This window comes from Xenopus laevis, chromosome 3S (assembly GCF_017654675.1).
Source record: "Xenopus laevis strain J_2021 chromosome 3S, Xenopus_laevis_v10.1, whole genome shotgun sequence".
Taxonomy (NCBI): domain Eukaryota; kingdom Metazoa; phylum Chordata; class Amphibia; order Anura; family Pipidae; genus Xenopus; species Xenopus laevis.
The window spans coordinates 35120494-35144843 of record NC_054376.1 but is presented as its reverse complement, the minus strand read 5'-3'; the positions used below and the strand labels follow the sequence as shown (position 1 = coordinate 35144843).

The window sequence follows — 24350 nt, the reverse complement described above, 5'->3', positions numbered from 1 at the left end:
TCAGACTTCAGAGTTAAATGTTTTCTACATAATATATCTAGTTAATTTGCAATTATTGAATGTGGCTTCAAAGGTGTTTGTAAATATACATGCTAGTGAAAGTAGTAAATGTGTGGCTGTTTATATTCTTTGCTCTACCGGTCCTGAAACTCCTGAATGTAGAACAGTGGTTCCACAACTAGTATCTTGTAAGCAACATGTTGCTCACCAATTCCTTGAATGTTGCTCTCAGTGGCCTCAAGGCAGGTGCTTATTTTTGAATTCCTGGCTTAGAGGTAAGTTATAGTTGCATAAATACCAGGTGGACTGTCAAATAAGCCTCCCGTAGACTGCCAGTCCACATATGTGCTACCAATAGTCGATCACGGCCCATAATTGGCATCCCCAGGAAATGTTTGCATGCTTGTGTTGCTTTCCAACTTTTTTTACATTTGAATGTGGATCACAGGCAAAAAAAACAAACAAAAAGGTTGGGGTGCCTGGTGTAGAAGATGTTAGTTAATTAACAGACCTGGAGGAGAACTGACTTCTGCTACACTGCTTCAAGAGGCAGAATCTGGAGGAAAAAAATAGAAAGACAGAAATAAATACTGCTATAGCATTTACAAATAACTTTAAAATACCTAACTTTAAAATGTTTTGTTAATGTCTACTGGAGACTTGTGTAGATTACATTTTTTTATGCAAAAAAACTGATTTGGTTGTACATCTTCTTTAAAACCAAAAAAAATAGCAGTGATGGGAAAGTCAGTTCTTTCCCCTACTCTTATGGATCTCTGATCAAAGATTCCACTATGACCTACGTTTAACAGAATTCTGGAAACCCATGTCCAGAATGTTTAGAACCATGGGAAAGCCATCTCCAATAGAGTCCATTTTAGGTAAATAATTATATTTTTTTTAAACGGATTTCCTTTTTCTCTGTAATAATAAAACAGTGCCTTTTGCTCGATGGTAATTTGCATGAATCCATATTGAGTGCGATACAATCCTGTAGAGGTTTTTTCAGGTGTAAATGTTTTAACGCATTTAGATCCACATAACAGAAACCTTAATTTGACAACCCCATGCCCCAAGCATTCTGGATAATAGATCCCATACCTGTAGCTGGATAATTTCTCTTTCCTTCATGGCTTTTTTTGGTGAAGATATGCAGTCAGAGCACGTGTCTCACAAGACACATAGCAGGACCAATAGAAGGACTGTCTAATTTAGCTATGTGAGTGGAAGATTAAAGAACTCTAGCTTAGGCAGAACAAACACATCACTGAAATACACATATTCAATGAATAAATCATAAATGTTTATGAAGTTCAAATCTCTAATGTAAAAGTAAATAAGATAGAACTGGGGAAACCAATGGAATTAAGAAAATGGAAGAGATTATCTGACAACGATAGAGCTATGTTTCTTATGTGCTTATTTATAACAACTTTGCAGCTTCAGGAGCCCACGCCTCTGATTCAGGTGATCTCTGGCATTTATACCATTTGTGTTTTACACCTACGTGCCATTACTCACTTATCAGTAACAAGTAAAAAAATAAAGAAATGCAACATTTTTATTTTCTCTTCATATTTTACAGAAGGAAATATTTATTGATGGGTATATAATGATGTTTCTGTTGTGGGGCTTCAGTGTTTTCAATAAAGATATTGCTGACTTCTTTGTTCTTTGTGTTAGTCTTTGTCTGTTCTAGTTCCAATAATCCTTCATCTCTCTCCCAAAAGTATCCTCAGTATATATTACAATAAGCATAACTGTGTGTTGGGCTAAAAGCTGCAGGTTTACACATGGGCTGGGCGGGTTCAGGACAACTAACTTCCCACAGAGGCAGGTCATGGGCCAAATTTGCTTGGCTGCTCCCAAGACCAGTCCACACAAGGCCAAGCCCCACAAGTAACAGGCCGGGCTTGTTTATGTGCTTGTCCTGCCTTGTCCAATGAAGTCAGAGAAGGGGCAGGTATATAAATCAGTTGGTGTAGGTTAGGGTTGGGTTCATGTTAGGGTCAGGAGAGGGTCAGCTATTTTTTGACCTGCATATCACTAGTGTAATAGCCAAATGTGGCCCAACAGGGAAAGGGACACATCAAAGCAGTAAAGGTATGAGATCTGTTATCCGTAAATACATTGACCAGAAAGCTCTGGATTTTGGGAAGGCCATCTCCAATACACTCAGTTTTATTCAAATAATCAAAAACTTGAAAAATTATTTCCTTTTTCTCTGTTATAATAAAACAGCACTTTGTACTTGATCCTAATTAAGATATAAGGTATCCTTATTAGAGACAAAACAATCCTATTGGGTTTATTTCATGTATAAATGATTTTTTTTTAGTAAACTTAAGGTATAAAGATCCCAATTACAGTTCCCAAGCATTCTGGATAGCAGGTCCTGTAAATGTATCACAAAAAAATTAATTTGCTCATAGGCCAAAAAAACCATAAACTATGGGGCCAATTAACTAACATTCAGATTTAAAAAAATTAAAAAAATTTTTATGAAATTATTTTTTTTTCTAAACTTAGGGGCAGATTCACTAACTTCGAGTGAAGGATTCGAATGAAAAAAAATTCGAATTTCGAAGTATTTTTTGGGTACTTCGACCATCGAAATGGTTAAATTCGTTCGAATTCGAACGATTCGAACGATTCGAACGATTCGAAGTAAAAATCGTTCGACTATTCGACCATTCGATAGTCGAAGTACTTTCCCTTTAAAAAAAACTTCGACCCCCTACTTCGGCAGATAAAACCTACCGAAGTCAATGTTAGCCTATGGGGAAGGTCCCCATAGGCTTGCTAAACTTTTTTTGATCGAAGGATATTCATTCGATCGTTTGATTAAAATCCTTCGATCGTTCGATCGAACGTTTAGCGCTAAATCCTTCGACTTCGATATTCGAAGTCGAAGGATTTCAATTAGAGGGTCGAATTTCGAAGTATTTTTAACTTCGAAATTCGACCCTTAGTGAATCTGCCCCTTAGTTTATATTTATTTCTCTAAAATGCTAAAGTAAAAGCTGTGCCATAGATGTCAATGGAAGCTGCACTAATACTATTGGTCCTTTTAGACTTTGTAATATTATTATTATTATTATTATATGAATTACTTTGCCAGTAATTGTCTGAAAAACTCAAATTTTTAGAGATTTTAGGGTTTTCATACTTTCAAGCACATCCTTCAGTGTTTTGTTTTTTTCACTCATACTTTTATATTCAGATCTTTAATTACAGTCTTGGTCATGGATTTAGAAAGATAGAGTTTAATTGTGGTTTCAAAAAGGTCTAATACCATTAAAATTCGACCTTTATGGGCCTCCAATAGTGGCATACCTATTGTCCTGGACTAATCACAGTGTAGCATGAAAAGGTTAATAAGGAATGAATAATAGCAAAGTGTACAGTAAATAACAAGAATGTATTTACTTAATGCACCTGTTTATTTAGTGGATAATGTCACATCACATTAAATACTCACTAAGATGAAGAAAAAATATTATGATTATAGATATAATGAGAAGAAAGACTTTTTCATAATTCTAGTACCCAGCATAAAGATCTAATAAAAATTTCCATTTAGAAATCATATTAGCTCAATTAGCTCCTTTCCATATTCTTCTCTTCTATGGGGATTACCATGCCCAGAACAATATGCTATAAGTCAATTTAAGTAACTGACTCAACGTGATTAATATTCTAATATAATCTTTCTTTCAATCACAGAACTGTTTTCTACTGCATGAAACAAACATAACATATATATATATAAATATGTAATAACACTAATCCTTTTATGAAAAGAGTCTGTGCATTTGTTGAAATAAGAGTACAAACAAATTCAATTAAATTGTAAGCTCTATTGCTGCCATATCATACATACAATATGATTTTCTAAAGCCCTCTATAGAGTAGGGGACATAAACATACACCAGTGGGTAGCAAGGTGCAAAGTACATACTGTATAGGAGGAGCAAAGAACTGTTCTTTTTAAAGGCTGGGTGCAAGTGCTTAGTGTATGCCAATATTAGGACAGCAATCTTCAGTCCTTTAGTTTTGATTTAAGGTGCAAATATAACCAGTGAATTGACCAGTAGCAATCAATCTGATCTATATTGTATAATTACATTTTCTGATTTTTAGTGACTGTTTAAAGCTAATAGCTGATTGGTTGCCAGAAAACCAGGGGGCAGATTGGCATAGGTTTATGCTGAGATAATGCTCTTTAACCGCATGATGATCTATGGAAAGTCTCACCTTAAAACACATTATCCTACTTATGCATAAAATTAAGAACACAATATATAGGATAAGGGCTTTGGGAAATAGAGGCTGCTATAATCGAATTATAAATTATGAAAAGGAAGCATCAGTTGATTTTATTATCATATCAGGCACTGGGCATGCATATATTATACATGTAATTCTCCCTGTGTATAAAACAGCAAGAGCACATAACTCTGGGGCATCTCTAAATATGTCTACTATTAGCTTTCTCTATATATGTTGCTCTAAATTTTAAGTATTACAATTATTACATCTAATCTTAAATTAGCTTAATTCTAGTTTAACATCCATCTCAATTAGATTAAACTAGTCCAAAGCACATAATGCAGCTGTCTGCCATGATCCTTGACTTGAATAAAAAACTTAATTACTGTTTGCTGCCTACCACAACGTCTGTCCTGATTATTACTCTCCACTTATCTGCCTGATATAGGGTGTGGAAGATACTGTATGTTTATATTTAGCATAATACATGCTCATGCAGGAAAAAAATAGGATGGGTTAAATAAGAATGGCTTAAATCTTGTATTTTCTAAAAACATATACTTTGTAGGGGATATTTTGAATGTAAGGCATCGCTATACTAAAATACAGTAAAGGATCTTTGATGAACCACGTTTCTATTTTTTAACATGTCTTCAGTTATTGTACTTAGATGTGCCAACCATGAATTTCTACATGCCATTTTTTTAGAATATTTTTTTTACCTACCTTACTTTACTTAAGGAAGAACAGATAGAAGAGGACTAAAGACAAAGATGTACAATATACAGGGGCACTAAGCCAATGAAGTGAATTGAAAAACTCGCCTCAGACGGCAGTGCTGTTACCAGGGCCAGCAAAAAAGCCACTTCTGGTGAGCTGAATTTCTGATTTTTAAACTGGAAATGTGTCTATGTTAGTGCAAGAGAGCACAATTTTGCTCTCTGCACTAGCAATGCAGTCCCCCATGGACTCTATTCAGTGCAGGAAAGGTAAGTGCTGGGGGGGGGCGAATTATTGCAGAAACTGTCTGAGTAGAAACACGGGTGACTGTTACCTTTAACCCTGATGCATACAATTAACGGCCTCTTCCTTGTGTATTACCTCCATCACGGTACAGATTCAATCTGGAAAACACCTTATAGTATAAGCAAGGAACAGCCTGTGACGCAGGGTTATCTGCTCAGATGATTTTTATTGTTTGCAACAATAAAAATCACTTGAGCAGATAACCCTACCTCACAGGCTATTCCTTGCTTATACTATGTGTTTTACTAGGTGTTTTCCAGAAGCTGCCTGATGTGGTTCCTGCCCTAGTAACAGCGCTGGATATAAAAAAGAAAAGCTAGATTAGCTAGGGGGATACATTTATAGTACTTGTTACCCAGAATGCTTGACACCTGGGGTTTTCCAGATATCAATCTTGATTCTAATTGTGCCTCCCCTGCTTCTGTACTAGTAGTGCATGGACCTGTCCCTGTGGTGGGCTGCAGACCTTCCCCACCAGTGACAAAGTACAAGCCCCTCCATTAATGTATGACCTGACTTGTCCAGGGGCAACCCATCCTTGATTTCATCGGAGGGGGCAGGTTGGACACAGGTTTAAAAATGTTGGATGCATTGACTCTGCAGCTTCCGCCTCCTCTCGACATCATGAAACAGGCATTTTCTGGTATATCCCCGTCAGCGGAAGCTGTACAAGTCAGAAGCTGTACTTGTCAGTGCAGTTTTAATGAGGTACATATAAACATATTAGTTACTAGCCACAAGTGGCCCTGTTACACACAGCTTTTAAGTAAGAGTTTATAATGCTCAGCAAGGTGGGCTGACCCAGGAACTTGATATATATTTGAATAAAATCACACCTTTTTGTATTGTCTTTAGCCGACTGCAACAATTAGAATTATTGTACATGATCTATGTACCAATTTGGCGCAAGCAGAAAACAACCAGCTTTATGACTGGCCTATTAGCCATTTGGCAAGCAGTTGATCAGGGAGAGGCCACATGCAATCTTCAGAGATCCTGTTTGGTATTGCAACGTTAGTCTGCAAACTGAGGTACACCCTTTAGCTCTGAAGCATCATTTAATAACCATGATGGCCCATTAAGAGAATCTATTTCCGTTTCTGTCATGTCTTATTGATTCTGAAAGGCTAATGGCACACTGGGTGTATGCTCCTCCGGTGTATTTCAGCAAAGAGTCACAACAGTGGAAAATTAAAAAGAAAACAAGCTTGAAAACAGTTTTGCAGGAAAAAACAGCTTAGCAGAAAACCAAAAAAAGAAGAAGAAGTTGCAACAGATGTAAGGGGCAGGAATATAAGAATAAAAGAAGGAAATAAACTCCTGCCATATGTAATTTTAACATCATTTTTCAAGTTCAATGAAACCTTAAAAACAACGGGAGTGCCAATTTGTTAATTTGTCCGAATGAATATGAACACAGGTTCTCTAAAAAAAGAAAAACCAGCACTGAGATAGTTAGTACACTGCCACCAGCGATTTCTTCTTCTCCCATGGATTACTTGTGCTGACTAGTGGTGGGTATATGGCCTGTACAGCAATTACTAGCAATTAGATACTACATGTATGAGATCCGTTATCCAGAAACCCATTATCCAGAAAGCTCCAAATTACAGAAAGCTCCTATAGACTCCATTTTATCTAAATAATCCAATTTTTTTAAAAATGATTTCCTTTTTCTCTGTAATAATAAAGCAATACCTTGTACTTGATCCAAACTAAGATAGAATTAATCCATACTAGAAGCAGAGCCAGTCTATTGGGTTTATTTAATGTTTACATGATTTTCTAGTAGACTTAAGGTATGAAGATCCAGATTACGGAAAGATCCCAGGCCCCAAGCATTCAGGATAACAGGTCCCATACCTGTACTGTACATGTACCCACCTCAAAAAGGCAAATCATATCCCTGGGAAATGGAAGAAAATAGTAGCACTACACTCCCTTTTATTCCACTTAAAAAAGGAGGCACACCAGCCTTGACAAAAAAATGTTTATGCTCACTGGGGATTTCCATATTGCCCATGAAACTGACACATATCTACAGTGCAGACTATTTTGTGATAAACACACAAAAGATATTGGTTTGTAAAAAATTTCACTTAAAGGACTTTTTATGTGTATATTGTACACCCCACCGAAAGAGTAAAGCGGGTTGTTCCTCTCTCTCTCTAGAAGAGGTGCTGATGGTAAATTTCATTAAACTATTTCTAAACAATTATCCATTTACACAGATTATAGTGTTGCCTTTTAAAGGGAAGAACTTTCTTGTGGGAATAAATCTTTAAGCACACAGTGTATGCTATCTTAAATGGAACCAACACAACAAGGCTGATACGGCTGGAATGATTTCAGGCATATAAAGGAAAGGAATTCATTAGGAATGGTGAACGAGTGAAGGAATAAATAAGAAGTATGTTAACCTAACAAATAGAAAGGGTTATCTCTATTAAATCATTGCTACTTCTGCTTGGAGCTTATTTTTCATTTTTGTGTTTATCTGTAGCATAAATTAAAGGGTTATGAAAATACAATTATATATCACGTTAATCCTGCTCCTCTGTGTTGCTCACATCCAGCTTCTAAACAAATTTTCCTTGCATAATGATCTCTTGGCTAATGAATGACCTTTTTGCTTCAATTTTAGAGAATATGGGTTATATAGGATGGATCCTCACATATATATGAATAAATTGTAAGCTGCCAGTACATTTCAGGTGTTTTTCACATTTGTTGAACTAGTCTCAATTACTTGTGCTCATTGATTGTGTTCTGACAGGTTCTATTTTTGTCTGCCTCCCCTGTGCTGTGTTTCATGTTGGATTGTCTCTTGTGCATTACCTGGCCTATTGCTGATTTATCCTTTCTCTTTATTATATAATTCAGTTAGTTTCATTCTACGTCTCCCGGTCTGTACCCTCACTGCTATTGTTTGCCTGCCAGTAATTGCTTTTCCTGCTGTTTACCCTGAATTAGCACTGCCTGCTTTTTACTTACTACTTACCTGGTTGTGAATTGTGCTATTGCAGCTTCAGTTCCCCGCTGTAGTGCTTGTCAATCCAGAAAGAGTTGCTTCCTGCAAAATTTAGAGAGAGACTTTTGTTGGTACTGGTCTACCAGTTTACACTCATTACTGTTTCTTTACTGTTTTTGTAAAACAAGGGGCTTATTGCTATTGATTTTGTAACTCACTAGTGGCACTGATTCCTATAAATCAGTTGTTCTCTTCAGCAACAGCATTCAGTTCTGCTACATACCAATACTTTAGTTTCTCTTTTTGTGGCTGCCATCCATCTTGACTGGTTTAAGTCTGACAGCCCAGCAATAATCCCAGCTAGAGATTGACTAAATAACTTACTGCAGAAGTGTAGTTCAATGGAGAGCAACTGCAGCCCCTTTTAGGTTGAGCCCTCGGGTACGCTGGAGGCATCAGAACTTTGGAGCAGGATTAGGCACAACTCCTAGGAACAAGCAGAAAACCAAGGTTCCCAAATGAGGGGAAAAAGTATATGGAGAAATCAAGCAAAACGAGGATCAATCATATTAACATTATTTCCCTGCTGAATAATTGCACTGCCACTGCCACAATAGTATGCCATTGTCCTGTATTTATTTCAGCAAGAGCCAAAATTGGGATCTCTTGGCAAAAAAAGGATTTTTGTGAAAAAGCAGTGGCATAACTACACGGAAAGCAGACCCTGCGGCTTCAGGGGGGCCTGGAGGTGTAGGGGGCCCAATGAGGCCCAAATACTGAGCAATTTTAGACTTGTAAAACAACCTCTGGATATGTTGGGTGCCCTAAAATTAATTTGCTGTGGGGCCCAGTAACATCTAGTTACGTAACTGTGAAAAACCTAAAAAGTCTAAAATAGAATAAGGTTAGAAATGCTGCATTCTGTATACTAAACATAAACATAAACTTACTGCACCACACGCCTAATTAAACAAATAATTTATGCTTTCAAAGTTGGCCACAGGGGTCACTTTGTAACTTTGTTAAAAATCTTTGCAAGACCAAGATTATGCACATGCTCAGTGTGGTCTGGGCTTCTGTTGGGAGGCCAAGCTTAGGGATCATCATAAATCATCAAAACAGCACAAGTCAAATAATATCTGCCAGAAGCCGATACAGCAAGACTGATTAATAAATAGATTAGGCAGACTGCACTTGTCTTGTGTTGTTATGTAATCTAATGTGGATTTTACAGTTTTTGTACAAGCTTTCTCCAACTCTGCAGAACCAGTGGCTGCAGCAAAATAATAATTATAACAGAATCCCAGTTTATCTGTTTAAATCTGGCTCCATGATCTTTGTCCCTGCAGCTGGAGTTGGACACAGTAAAGGGGATATAAAGGCAAAAATAAAATACAATTCAGATCTCTAAACAGTCGCCAACTGCTCTACAGGGAAACAAACAAAGCTGCTTGAGTTCTGCACGATTGGAAAGTAAGACAGGGGCTCCCCCTGCTGTTCATAAGTATGATTGTTGTCCCTGCTGAACAGTTAGGGACTGTCTGACAATTCCTATCCACAGCAGTAAATGAAGGGAGAATTTCACTGCATACAGTCAGGTTTTTATAAAAACAGTACACATTTCTTAAGTATATTGGAGATAGGTTTCTTTTTCATTAAAGAAAGTAAAAATGGGATTTTATTTTTTAGCCTTTACATGCCCTTTAAGCACCATTTCTCCAGTGTAACCCCTACTTGTCATGCCATTCCATACTCTTTATCAACTTAGTTGTCCTTCTTTGGACTTTCTCTATTTTAATAACATCATTTTTAAAGAATGGAGGCCAAAACTGCACAACATATATTACATAAGCCCTTACCAATGCTTTATAAAGAGGGAGACTGACCTTTCCATCGTAGGGTATAAGCAGCTTGTCTCAGCCCTGGCTCCATATCCAAAAAAGATCCTGGATCAGCCATTCAATTATGGCTGCCAAAAAAATGCCCACCGGTCTTGTGCTGCTTCAAGCAGACATCCCACAAGTGAGTGCTGGGTCCACCTATTGACATGTTTCCTACTATTTATTTTTCAAATCATTGTTCTGCTATTAAAGGCCTTTTCTTTTTCAGTTGGTCTCAGTGATAAAGCAGGGCACTGGATCAAGTTATGTTGTCCAAATATGAGCACGATATTGTAATTATGGCAAGACACCTCCACTGAAACCCTTTGCACTCAGACAACTAGTATTGCAACTTCTTTTTAATTCTTTATACCCTTGCCTTGTACCAGTTCCAGTTTAAATGAGTTGTTAGTCATTTAGTAGTTGTACCAAAACACTTAGAGCAGACATCTGTGTACTGAGTAATAGTGATGTGGGGGCAGCAAAAGCTCTTCACATAACACTCATAACACTCAAGTTGGCCCCAGAAATGTCCATAGCTGTAAAACCATGTAAATAAATCTGGACAATTTTCATAGTTTACACCTCCCAAGAACCTCTCCATCAATTGCTGAAAGATGTCAGCGCATCATGCAAACCAAAGGGCACAACTGCTAGAAGAAAAAGGCAGGCAAAGAGCGTGCGTGCATCCAGACATGTGCTGAACCAGAACTGGCATATGCTCGGGTGCACATGTACCTGGATCTGCACGCATCTGGACCCAGTAGTAGCCTAGAAGTTGGGCCTATATTGATGTAGCCTAGGGGCCCCACATGTCATTAATCTGCCACTGCTTGTCAACCGAAACCAGGGGGCACATGGGCAGGTGTTCAGACTACCCCTGTCCAGTCTGCCAAATGTTAGACGGTTAGTTACCACTCAAACTGCTGGTTTAATTGCTGCAGCAGCAGCCTAACCTCCTCTTAAGCGAAGATTCTGGACTATTACTTGGAACTCTAATTAGCAAAGTCAGATGTCTGTTTTAAAGAACTGTACTTTTGGGATGTCGATCTGTCTCACCACCACAACTCTCTTGTTTAACACTGTCCAACAAGCTCTCAAATGTGTGCCTTTGGATTTGACACACTAGAAAAAACCACTGAAAAAAAGCCAATTCTGAAGTTTTTAGTGCAGAAATCATTTAAATCATTTAAGTTGTGTAGGAGGTAGATAAATTTAGATTCCTGTCATTTATTCAACCAAGGAGAAAATAATACGAGATCATCACAACTTTTACCAATCTTAAAATATTTCAAGTACCTACTCTGTGATGCTTTAGCTACTGATCCAATGCACCTAAGAGAGCAGGTCATGCTGACCTGATTGCAAAAAGATGGCATTCAGCAAAAATATCACCATCCCTAGATCCAAGCAACATGGAGCAGCTGTCATTCGGATACCAGGCTGACTCAATTAAGATATAAGCATGGTTTTTACTAATAGCAAGACTTACACAGACAAAGTGCAAGCCTTATTATTGTGAGGGAGAGCAATGCAGACTGAAATCGATGCACTCTCAGACACTGAACACATTTAGAGAACAAATTAAACTGTAACATAAGACACAACATAAATAACAAATAATTAGAACTGAAGGTTTTAATAGCAATTTGCTTGTAGAAAAACTGAAATAAATGTTCTTTAAAAAACTTTTTGTCCACCACAGTTTTATACAATGTAGGAAAATATACATATTTTGGAACACAGAAGCAGGTATCGGGATTAACTGAAATGAAAGGAGAACTAAAGCTTAAAGGGATACTGTCATGGGAAAAAAAAATTTCAAAATTAATCAGTTAATAGTGCTGCTCCAGCAGAATTCTGCACTGAAATCCATTTCTCAAAAGAGCAAACAGATTTTTTTATATTTAATTTTGAAATCTGACATGGGGCTAGACATATTGTCAATTTCCCAGCTGCCCCAGGTCATGTGACTCGTGCTCTGATAAACTTCAATCACTCTTTACTGCTGTACTGCAAGTTGGAGTGATATCACCCCCTTCCTTTCCCCCCAGCAGCCAAACAAAAGAACAATGGGAAGGTAACCAGATAGCAGCTCCCTAACACAAGATAACAGCTGCCTGGTAGATCTAAGAACAACACTCAATAGTAAAAACCCATGTCTCACTGGGGCACATTCAGTTACATTGAGAAGGAAAAACAGTAGCCTGCCAGAAAGCATTTCTCTCCTAAAGTGCAGGCACAAGTCACATGACCAAGGGCAGCTGGGAAATTGACAAAATGTCTAGCCTCATGTCAGATTTCAAAATTAAATATAAAAAAATCTGTTTGCTCTTTTGAGAAATGGATTTCAGTGCAGAATTCTGCTGGAGTAGCACTATTAACTGATGCGTTTTAAAAAAAACATGTTTTCCGATGACAGGATCCCTTTAACTAAAGAAATCAGGCAGAAATGTTGTATATTTTCAGTAGGCCATAATTATCTGTATCACTCACACAATGGCCACATTAGTAGTGGATGGCTCCTCAATGGTAGTCGGCATTATTCTCAGTAAATAATGATCTTCTCAGATGACAGCCTTGGACAACAGTGCAAGAGCACTAAGAAACCCATGCATAGAGCAGTTGCCCCTGAAGCAATAATAAAAATCATGGTGTCTGCAACAGAGAGGTTAAAAGAATCAGACCCTCTCATACCCCTTGTCATTTGCCCGCTTTTTGAGCTGCTCCCGTAACCTACCAAGCAATGAGACATTTCCATTCAACATGCTAACTGTCCTAGGCAAAATGTAAATGCTACTGCACTTGGTTAATACAAGGCCTACCTTTGCATGTGTTACTATATAAGCACAAGAATGTTTCCATTCAGTGTCTGCCAGGAATAAAAAGATAAATATACTTTTAGAAATAAGAGATGTGTTTATTTACTAATAATAAGTCAATGCCAAACTTGCATGGAAAGGAGCAGGGCTATGATATTCTTCCAAGGCTGAATATGTTATTTTATTATATTAAAATATCATTTTTCATTACAGCAATATTTATATATTATGTATGTAAAGATTTTTTTTTGTCATGCTTTTTCCCCAACCCCAGTCAGTTAAGTAAAAGGAAATGTAGGTTGTGTAGAGGGGAGATATTCTATGGTGTTAGGTGTCATGCTTCTGTTCTGTTTTGGTGTGAGTTGTGATTGCCATTCTGTGTGTAAGGATAATCAGCTAATGCAAACAGTGGTGTAACTAGCCATGGGCAGGCCTGGGCTTTACACCTGATCCTGGCACATGCAACAAAAAATTTCACTCTGCCCAGTCACTTGTGATATGTGATATGGCCCCAAGGGGGTGTGTGTTTTTAAATAAATAGTGGTGCTACCTTATACCACAAAAATTCTGATATTTTTCCAACTAACTAAACCAAATATACAGACCTATGTTTTTATTTTTTTTTCCGATTAATGACGTGGCATCAAGCATCATACTGGCCAGTTGGCAACCTTAGACCCCATTTTGGCAGCAATGTGCCGGAGGCCTCATCCTTTTTTTTTTATCTAATGATATAATTAAAAGAACAGTAATGTCAAAAAATAAAAGTGTTTTAAATTAATAAAAATATAATGCAGTGTTGCCCTGCACTGGTAAAACTGCTGTGTTTGTTTAAGAAACATGACTATTGTTTATATAAATAAGCTGCTGTGTAGCCATGGGGGCAGCCATTCAAAGGAGAAAAGGCTCAGGTTACACAGCAGATAGCAAATAATCTCTGTCTGTCTAATGGTGTTATCTGTTATCCATTAGTTAACCTGTGCCATATAGCCGTTTTTCAATTTCCGCCATTGCTCCACAGCAGCTTGTTTAAATGAACTATAGTAGGGTTTCTGAAGCAAACAGATAAGTTTTACCAGTGCAGGGCAACACTACATTATATTTTCATTACTTAAAAAAACACTTACATTTTATGGTGTTAATGTTCCTTTAAGAAGAACTGCCCTGTATAAAATAGCCATTGTGTACACTTACTATATTTGGCCCCATATGTAACTTGATCTGAACAGGAAAGAAGTAGAAAAAAATATCATGTAACTTCTAAATCGTCATCTTTTTGATTTTCCACAAGCAGAATCTAGCCTTGGTGCCAGCTGCTTTGTGTTCTTAATAAATTATAAACCATGCATTGACATTGCCGACAATATGCTTAACGAAGAGCCCAGGGAATAAGGGTATTAGAAAACACAAAGGCTGCAAGTGGCAGCACAAGTGTTTGTTCTGTTTATGGTTAAATATACATACATGTAAATCCAGCATGCATAAGCACAGTTAACAGCCATCTAATTAAACATTTAAACTCTGGGTGGCTGCAGCATTTGAATTTACCCTGTACTACCAGGCTAGTTCTGAGCACTCTGTATTCTATTTTACATGCTGCATTAGCCACTCTGAAACTGTCAATTCAGACTGTCATTTCAATGCAAAACAGCTATTCAGATTTGTACACTAAAAGAAATGCCAGAGTAATGACCTTAACCATCTTGGAGGGTCATAGCCATATCTACAAGCCAAGAGATTATGAACTGATCCCAAGGTATGGCTTTTTAGTCTGATTTTCAATATTACAAACGGGCATTATTAACTGTGAACTCTATGGGATATACAGTACATGTATGCAGAGTGAGCTGTGAAGTACATAATGGGCATAACCCTTCCCACTTGCCCCTATTTCTCCCCTATTTCTTAAGGTGCATGCCTTCGGGTCCTAGCAGGCCCCATTGTTTCGCCCGAGGCAGTGGAGTAACTAGATGTTACTGGACCCCACAGCAAATCATTTTTTCAACATATCCGGAGATTGTCCTGTTTTACCAATATATGTTGAAATTACTATTATTTGGGCCTCATTGGGCCCCCTACACCTTCGGGTCTCCTGCAGCCGCAGGGCCTCCTCCTAGTTACGCCCCTGGCCCTAGTCACGTCCCTTTTCTGCCTACCCCTACTTTCAGTTCTTGTGTGGTGCACTGTAAATAAGGGTCTTGAGTATTTAGATATGAAGCACAGTCAAGTGTAGTATATATTAGGAAATAGTGAGTTGAGAAAATGCATTTGGTACTGTGCAATGCAATTTTTTGGCAGCTTAAGCCAGTCATGGCAATAGCAATGTAGTACATTTTAGGGTTTAGAAAGCTATATAATTTATTTTGTTTTTGTGGGCACAGCGATTTAGAAATCCCATTTTGCTATAGAACTTTAGGCTATTGTATCACCTGACTAAATCTGTCTTTTTTTTTTTAAATACAAGGATTTTATTGCTGTGAGTGACACTAAAACACAAAAAATGCAGTTTCAACACTTGTTTTCTAAAAAGCTATGCACCTTCAGAATTTGTATTATTTCCATTTTCCACTAGCAGAGAGTTCAATGCTGCCACCTACTGCATCATTCAGAAAAAGCAAGCAGATAACGTGTAAAAGACATTCCCCCATATTTAATGTAAGGCAGTAGATTTGCCCAGGAGCAGTAACCCAAGGCAACCACTAAGATGCTTGCATTTAAATTCTACATGATGATTGGTTGCTATTGGTTAATGCCCCTGGGCAAAAATGTTCTTAATTTTAAAAAATATCATTATTCATCTTTTACTGTATCCATTTTTCTGGAATCTTTTTAGCTGTGTTTTTTTAAGTGACCTCAAATCTGCTTCAATCCAATCAAACCAACAACACCACTTGTTTGAATTAAAATCTTTTCAACATAAGTCCATGGATCTCTAATACTATTGCGTCACTAAAGCAAATTTATGAGCAAATCATAGCTACAAATATACCTGAAAAAAGTTGAGAAACACTCTGCAACATTTAACATGTGCAAGAAAATAAATCAATTACATTAATGATGAAAAGCCTGTTTAATTTTATTAATAGGGCCCAAACTGCCCAAGGGATAAACTACGTGGGGACCAAACGGCCTGAGGGCTAAACTACACAGGGCCCAAACTACCTAAGAGCTAAGATGGGCCCCAAGCCACCTTTTGTAGAACCAAATTCATTGGGGGGGTGCAATGAAGCTGTGGCCACCAAATTCATATAGAGGTCCTCTGCACTCAACCCATCATCAGGGGGTTAAAACATCAGCTTCGGAGCGGGTCAAAGGGGGGATGCATCACTATCATGCTCTCAGCATTAGCCGAGTCATATTTCCAGGTTAAAACCCAAGAAAAACCTAAAATTTGGGTTTTCATAGTGATACAGCCCCCCTTTGACCCGCTCCAAAGCTGATGTTTTAAAAGTCCCTGATAATGGGTTGAGTGCATAGGACATCTATATGAATTTTGTCACCACAGCTTCATTGCACTTTCCCTTGTTTGTTTTAGTTTATTCAGGAGCAGTGGTCAACTCCATGTTGTAGCTCCCACCCTTTACAGCTACAGTCAGGCAGTGCTGGCCAACGACGCCGACTATGTTGCCCTCCCACTACTTGCACATGTGCAGAAGAGCGCAAGCGTTGAGGCAGCGCAAGTGTGCATGCGCCAAGGAATCGCTAATGCATATGCGCAGAGGAAGCACTAGTGCGCATGCATGGAAGAATGCACACGTGCTTGCAGAAGAAACAGCTGCCACAGCTTCTGAACACCGGACCGAACTAGGGGAATGTATCAGAAGAGGTACGTGCCTGGCACCCCTCTACTTTTGTGCCCTAGGCACGTGCCTCTTCTGCCTACCCCTAGTTCCGGCCCTGCAGTCAGGTGATCCCAGTGGTGGCCAATAAAAGTGAAACCTTTTTTGGGAGTTTTAACCTTGAAAGCAAGTTAGTTGCAGGTAAACGTAGTCCCTATGTAAAATGTATAATGAAGCAGTAGAATTCTTAATGAATCAGGTGAAAGTGAGTGTAGGACTGGCCAGATCAGGGATGAATTTGACGTAGTTGCCCAGCTTGAATATATTGCAATATATGGACAAACAATCCCTGTTTTGTTTAAAGGAGAGGGCATTTTTAGGAGCTTAATGCACAAAATGTCTTAATGTCCTTAGCATATTGATTTTAGGGTTATGGGTGTGTTTATGTGTATAAATTTTGTGATCACAGCCTCACTGCACCCTCGCCTAATGGTTTAAAAATTAATGAGCAGAACGTTCCCTTTCCCGTTCCCATTTTTGTTCACTCATATGGAATAAGTGTTGCAGCTAATGCAGGACATCATAAAACACCCATCTCTTGTATCAAGCCTTACAATTTTCAAAGAATGCCTGTAACATAATTATTTGTAATGTCTTTACTAACATAATTTCCTGAGTATTTCCTTAGCAAACTTGGTCTCAGTTACTTATCAAAGAGAAAATAATAAACGCAATAGGACAACTCTCTTCCTGTAATTAACAGACCTGTTAAGAAGGAGAAACACAGAAGTGTGCAAGACATAGGACAAGATTCAAGTCAGTAAGAAAAGGGTTAATCACATGAAAACTCATTGGCTAAATTCAGTTTGAGATGCAATTCACTTCACAAAAACTTATCTCACTATTTATCATGTGAAAACTCTGTTGAAGTCTACAGGGGAAAAAACTGCAACTGCATTTGGAGGAAAGTTTTTTTCACGTGATAAACCATGACATAACTTTTTCTCACTGAATTGAATCTGGGCCATTGTGAGTAATGTGTAGACAGCAATTACATTTGAAAATAACTTTAAAATGAAAGACAAATGCAATGAATATATATTTGCTTTCAATATTGAAAATATTATAGGTTTACCAACCTTTTACTACCCATGTGCCTGCTTTTTTTTTCAACAATATTTGCCGTTCTTGAATGATGATCTACATTGTGCTATTTTTGGTAAATGAATATGACTTTGATATAAAAACATTTTTGCATACCATTTGACTTGACTAATCTTTTCTATGGATGTGCAGTGGTAAATTACGCTTATATATTTACCACTTCCTTAAGTCACTAAAATCAGCCTCAGGAAGTCCCAGGTGTAACGGTTGGTTAAACTTTAAAGTGTTGTGTCAATGCAATGGATATAGCCTTGGGTCACAGAGTACGATGAGTATCTCATTGTGCCTCTCTCTCTCTTTCCTATGGAAATGGTGCAGGCATTCTGGACTTAATTTGGCTCCTCCTTGTTGGTTTTTCACTAGTTGTCTTTCTTGCCAGCATGAGATTACTGAATTTCCTTCCAAATATGTTGCACAGCTCTCCCAGTTGCCAATAAGAAACCATGCTTAGCAGCTAGAGGAAGGCAATGCATAAAGCAATGCAGTGCAACTGTGCTCTCGGCACTAGCAATGTGGTACCTCACTCAATTCTAATAAAGTTTTGCATGGGACTGCAGGGTGAATGGTGGTTTATAAGGGAGACAACACACAGAGAAAATATATAAAGACAAAGAGGAGACAAGGCAAGCCATGGAAAGAATACACATAGGAGACAATGTTTAAAGGGGTCCTCTACCCAAAACATTTTTTAACGTATTTAAACATTTTCAGTGGTTTCAAAGATACTTGTAAAAATTGCTATTATTGCTAAACAGTGTCTGCACTCCTAGTCTTGACTCCTGAAACAATGGTGCAAGTAAAAGACCTGGAAGAGAACCAACATTTACAGATCACTTAAAAACAACAGAAAATGTTCACGAAAAAAAGTTTTTGGGTGGCTTTCCAAAGCTTATCTGTACAGTTAATATACTTTGTAACTATCCATAACACTATAACAATAATTTCTTTCTTTATCCCCACAAAAAGTTTTGTCAGGTGCCCAGTATGGACAGAAACCCTACCAGTGTCCTCTGTGACCTCAGCTCGCTAGTGTCGGCCCTTCGAATCTAGTTTGCAGCAGGAATGTGAATTTTCAGGCAGCTGGGGAGCAGTGTGGGTCCCCCCAGGGTCTGCTTCAGCTATAGTTATGCCATTGCAGACATGCATTAATTAGTTCTCTTCCACATGAAAAACACAAATTAAAACAAAAGAGACGTGCTCCAAGTGCCACACTTCTTTTTCAAATTTATTGGACAACAAAATACACTTACAAGATATTGAGACTTCAGTGCACAAACCAAAATATATGATAACCTAACGAATAGAAAGGGTTATCTCTATTAAATCATTGCTACTACTGCTTGGAGCTTTTTTTTCATTTTTGTGTTTATCTTTAGCATAAATTAAAGGGTTATGAAAACAGATCACTTGTCCTCAACATTACCTCATTGTCCTCATTACTTTGTATAATCACTATCACTGATCCTTCTCGCACATATTTACAGGCTTTACACTTTTCACAGCATTTGGTGCCCTTTGTTCCTTCAGCTACCACCATCTAGTTCTGAAGCTAGGGGCAACTATCTTTTTAATAGTAGGGGCTCTGGAGAAAGCTACTTTTGGTTTATTAGGTAAAACCTGCCCTAAAACTGGATCAGCTGACAAGATCCGTCAGTGTTTCTCCAAAATACCCTTAATCTCCCTATTGGCTGTGTTAAATCGGGTTACAAATGGAACTAGTCCTTTGCCTTTTTTCTTTTGTTTCAATCTTAATAAAGAGTCACGATCTTTGGAGCCACGAAGATGGAAAGCAATTGAAAAAAAGTATTAGTTCATGGTGAACAATCTGAAACCCACTGAACTGAAGAAAGTGTTTGGAAGGTGAACAATCCCTTTAAGTTCAGTTTTCAGATTGTTAACCAGAAATATTTTCTAATTGCTTTCCATGTTATATTTGATTACAGTTTTCCCAAAATTAAAGTTTAATGTTACCGTCTCTGGTGTTTCAGTCTGACAGCTCATTGATCCTGGTGCAGATTTGGAACTGTTGCAATTTGCTACATTACATTTTTCAACATATTTGCAACTATTGGGATATTAGCAACTATTGTTTCAATTATAACAGTAGCCTGTAATGAAACTCTTTTGCTAAGTAATTCCAAATATAAGAAATGTATCAATTAATGTATCAGTTTACAAGATTTGCAGAGTCAGTGACCCCCCCATCCCAGAACTGCTTCAGAAAGCTATAAGAAGGCGAACATTGAAACTTTAAACTTACATTTTTAAATAAAGGTTTAAAATATAAAATAGAAAGTAATTGGAAAAAGTCGTTATTTCTGGTGAAAACAAATGAACTGAAAAAAAAAAAGTGTTGGAAACTAAACAAACCCTTCCTTCTCCTTTAATAACATCAACATGAAGCATCAAGTTTGGCACCACTCTCCCACATGACTGGTGCATACATATAAAGCCAGAGAACATTTTTCAAGAACAGGGCTAGGATTAGTGCTACATTGACTTTAATGTCAAAGCTGCTAAAAGGCTAAATTCATACTCAGTACACTCTTCTTATTATTTGTTATGTGTAAGTGAACAGTAGTCATTATCTCTGGAATATACCACTCACTGGTTTGAGTATACAGAGTAGAATCATTACAGCAACTTATGAGCATAAATGAAATGAATGCTCTGTCCTGTTGGAGGACAGTTGCTAAATATTTCATAGATAAATCGGTATCATTGTATTACAAATACCACCTGGGCCACCCATCTGGGGAAAAATGTTATATACCCATATCAGGATAGAAGACTTTAAAACAAGCATAAATGGCAACTTTGTGCCTTGCCAATACCTTTAAGACATATGCTATCAATAATATATAAAATACTAATAGATAAGAAATACCCTTTGTACCCATCCTTCACTAAATTATGGGAAAAAGACTTAAATGTTGAACTTACAGGAAAAGAATGGGAAAAAATATTATAAATGGTGAATAAGTGCCCTATAAGTAACAGACTACAGGAATCCTCCTACAAATTACTGTCCAGATGGTATAGAACATTGGTAATTCTTAAGAAAATGGGATTGTTAAATAAGGATGTATGTTGGAGATGTGAAATGAATACGGGGAACCTAGAACACTTGTGGGTAACATGCCCTATGTTACAGATATGCTGGGCAAATGTCACAGAGGTTTGCTCTGGGAGAGCAAATACAAGTCAATTCCCTTATATGATATTATTTCATAATTATGCACCAATTGATTGTGTGAAAAAAGATCTACTCTTACAATTGTTGATTGAGGCTAAAGCACAAATTCCCTTACTCTGGAGTAGCAAAAATGTCCCAAGCAAAGATAAATGGTTCCAAATTGTAAATGATATATGTTCAATGGAAGAACTAACGGCGTATATAAACAATAAATATAAATCATATGCTGCTGTATGGCTACCTTGGAAAGAATATCTATCCAGTATAACAGCCAATATATAGAGAGATCCCACTGACAATAGCTAGACAACACCCTATAAATGTGAATATATTTGGTGTCAAGGGTTGACAATACTATGACAAATAAGATACCTACCGTAGGTAAAACTTGAGTTACTCATCCTGTCAAACCTAAGAAAAGGAAAGAGAAAAAAAAGAAATAGCTTATACACAATTATATCTTATCAGGTACAGTGAAAGAAAAGCAGTGATAGTTAATTCAGTTCAGTTAAGTTAATTTAATATAGTGTGACAAATATCAGTGATGTACAATGACAATGGAAATGTAAACATTGACAAAGTCTGTGAAACAGTTGATTTGATATATGTACAAATGATACATTGTAAAATGATACATTCTTTTTAATGTTTTTTGGTCAATAAAAGTGAAAAAAAAAAAAACAAGCACGAATGGGTCATTATACTTTACACCTGTTTCCTTTGCATGTTTAATACTTTATGTTAAGAATTTACGTAAAGTTTTAGTATTTGTTTTTAATTTGCTGAATAATTCAGTAAATTTCAAAAACATTATTTCTGAAGTAAGTAATTTTCTGTACCTTCCATCATTTGATAATGCCCAGACCATGCTGGATACTTATTATGGACACAGTTATGCCTGGATACTCCCCCCGTTAATTCAAACCACATCTACTTATCAGTGAAGACATAGTCGCTCTGAGGGATGGTTTTCAGTTAATAAAACTTAAATAGTGCTGTAAAGGTCAACTCCTTTTTTACTTGATATAGTGATGGATACTGTAACTTGAAGTTCCCTTGCTTTCCACAGAATCTGTATACTGCTATAGAACATAGAGTAACTTTAAGTCCCAAAATTCATTACTTCAACATGGTAGAGGGCAAAGAAGGGTTTGAATAAAGCCAGGCTTGGGCAGGGGTGTGTGTGTGTGTGTGGGGGGGGGGGGTTGTGTTGCTGTTCAAATGGAAGACTATCATGTCAGAGGAAGACTTTCATGTTTTACTCTCAATCTTAGAAATCATTTATATGTGTAGCAATTTTTGCTTTTAGATATATTGGAAATTAATTGTCATTTTGACTTTTTGCGCATAGGTACTCCTGAATAGGCTCTTGTCAGAAAGGGGTATTTTTTCTTTTATTTAAGGGTCATTCTATACATCAGTAGACACTGGCACAGAAATACACAGTGTTTAAAAAAAAAAAGTTAATGCATTACTGTATAAATTAATTGGACGGTGACATTACTATTTTTTTTTTTTCTTCCAGTCTCTCACCATCTCTGTCTGTACCTCTCTGACTTATCTTCCTGATCCAGCAGATCGACTGAATCACTTTCACTTTTGCTTTCTAATATTGGCAGAAAGAATCATTTTGGTTGAGATGGTAAAAATACAACCAGCATTGGCAACCCTACAAGTTTATCCCCTGAAACCTTGACCTTTATCACAAGCCAGTCTGTGATGTTACTATAAAAGATAATGCTACATGGCAATCTAGGTCCTGGCAAATGCCAGAGAGGATGCTCTGTGGGTTCTATAAACAGTCACTATGTATTGCAGGGGTCCCCAACTTTTTTTTTGGGCCAGGGACTGGTGTCAAGAGCAAATTTTTTTCAAGGATTGGCTGGCTGTCAACCACGTGCACTGCGTCAAATTCAGCACGTCTGCATCCAATTCAACACGCCCATGTCAAGGAACGCTAAATGCGAAATGATTTCCTCAATCAACCTCTATTCTCCTAGTTTGTTTTCTTTACATACTATAATCTATTATTACATTTATTTAGCCTCTTTGTTCTCATAGAAATAGGGAATGGCCATGAAATAGGCCAAATGTTTAGCAGCATGAGGGTCCACTGACACCTAGGCCCACCGGGAGTTTTCCCAGTGTCCCGGTGGGCCAGTCCAACACTGCCTCATAGCTAGACATCCAGGTTATTGCCTAATGACATCATAGTGTTGATATCTCAGTTATAGGCAGGGGCGATCCTGGCCCCTCCGCCACCTGAGGCAGCAACAGTTGCTGCTGCCCCCCCTCCCCCAGAAATTCGCTCTTAAAGTACCAGGAGCAGCATTTTTGCTGCCCTTGGTACCTAGTGGCGTGCTGCCGCCTGAGGCGACAGCCTCAACTTGCCTCATTGGCGAAGCACCCCTGGTTATAGGGTTGCCACCTAACAGCAATAAGGAAGAAACTATATTTCTTATTTTATTAATTATTGTTTCTTATTTTATCTTGCTAGGTATCATGCTAGTTAGGTTTAGGAAGAAAGCATATGTTTAACACTATGTCCATTATGGCCAAACCCTGACTAACCTGGAATTATTTTATAAATGTTTCATGTAAAAAGAGTTATTCTGCTACACTGACTATTTGGTAGGCAGACATATCTGCCAGTCTGAGACGGTTTCTACTGTTATGAAATATATTAAACACATTTGCCAGTGTGTTATGAGAGTTAAAGGAAAACTATACCCCCAAACAAAGTAGGTCTCTATAAAAAGATATTGCATAAAGTAACTCATATGTAAAACCCTGCTTCATGTAAACAAACCATTTTCATAATAATATACTTTTCTAGCAGTATGTGCCATTGGGTAATCATAAATAGAAAATTGCCATTTTAAAAAATAATGGCCACCCCCTTGGATCGTACGATTCACAGTGCACACAAACATAGCAAAAACCATACTTGTTGGGTCACATGAGCCAATTAACAGACAGAGTTCTGTCTTTTGTTTCCACACTTCTTCCTGTTACAGTTAGAGCTGCAGTATTTCTGGTCAGGTGATCTCTGAGGCAGCACAGAGACCATCACAAAATGGTGGCTCAAGGCAAGAGATGTAAAAGGGCAATATTTACTTAAATATATATTCCAGTTTGGTAAAATTCTTTAATATGCCGCTTAATATGATTAAGTTGCTTAAGTATTCATTTTGGGGGTATAGTTTACCTTTAAAACACGCACATACCAAAAGATAAATT

At 37.6% G+C, this 24350-nt stretch overlaps 1 long non-coding RNA gene across 1 annotated transcript in view; it reads right to left on the bottom strand.

Moving 5' to 3' along the window:
- LOC108712786 overlaps positions 1 to 24350 on the bottom strand; it is a 31351-nt gene that overhangs the window by 6773 nt on the left and 228 nt on the right. Inside the window, exons 2-5 of the long non-coding RNA XR_001935047.2 lie at positions 21487 to 21521; positions 8654 to 8756; positions 8300 to 8371; positions 512 to 556 (exon numbers count right to left, since the gene is read on the bottom strand). This is a non-coding gene — a long non-coding RNA (uncharacterized LOC108712786). The remainder of the gene's footprint in view (positions 1 to 511; positions 557 to 8299; positions 8372 to 8653; positions 8757 to 21486; positions 21522 to 24350) is intronic.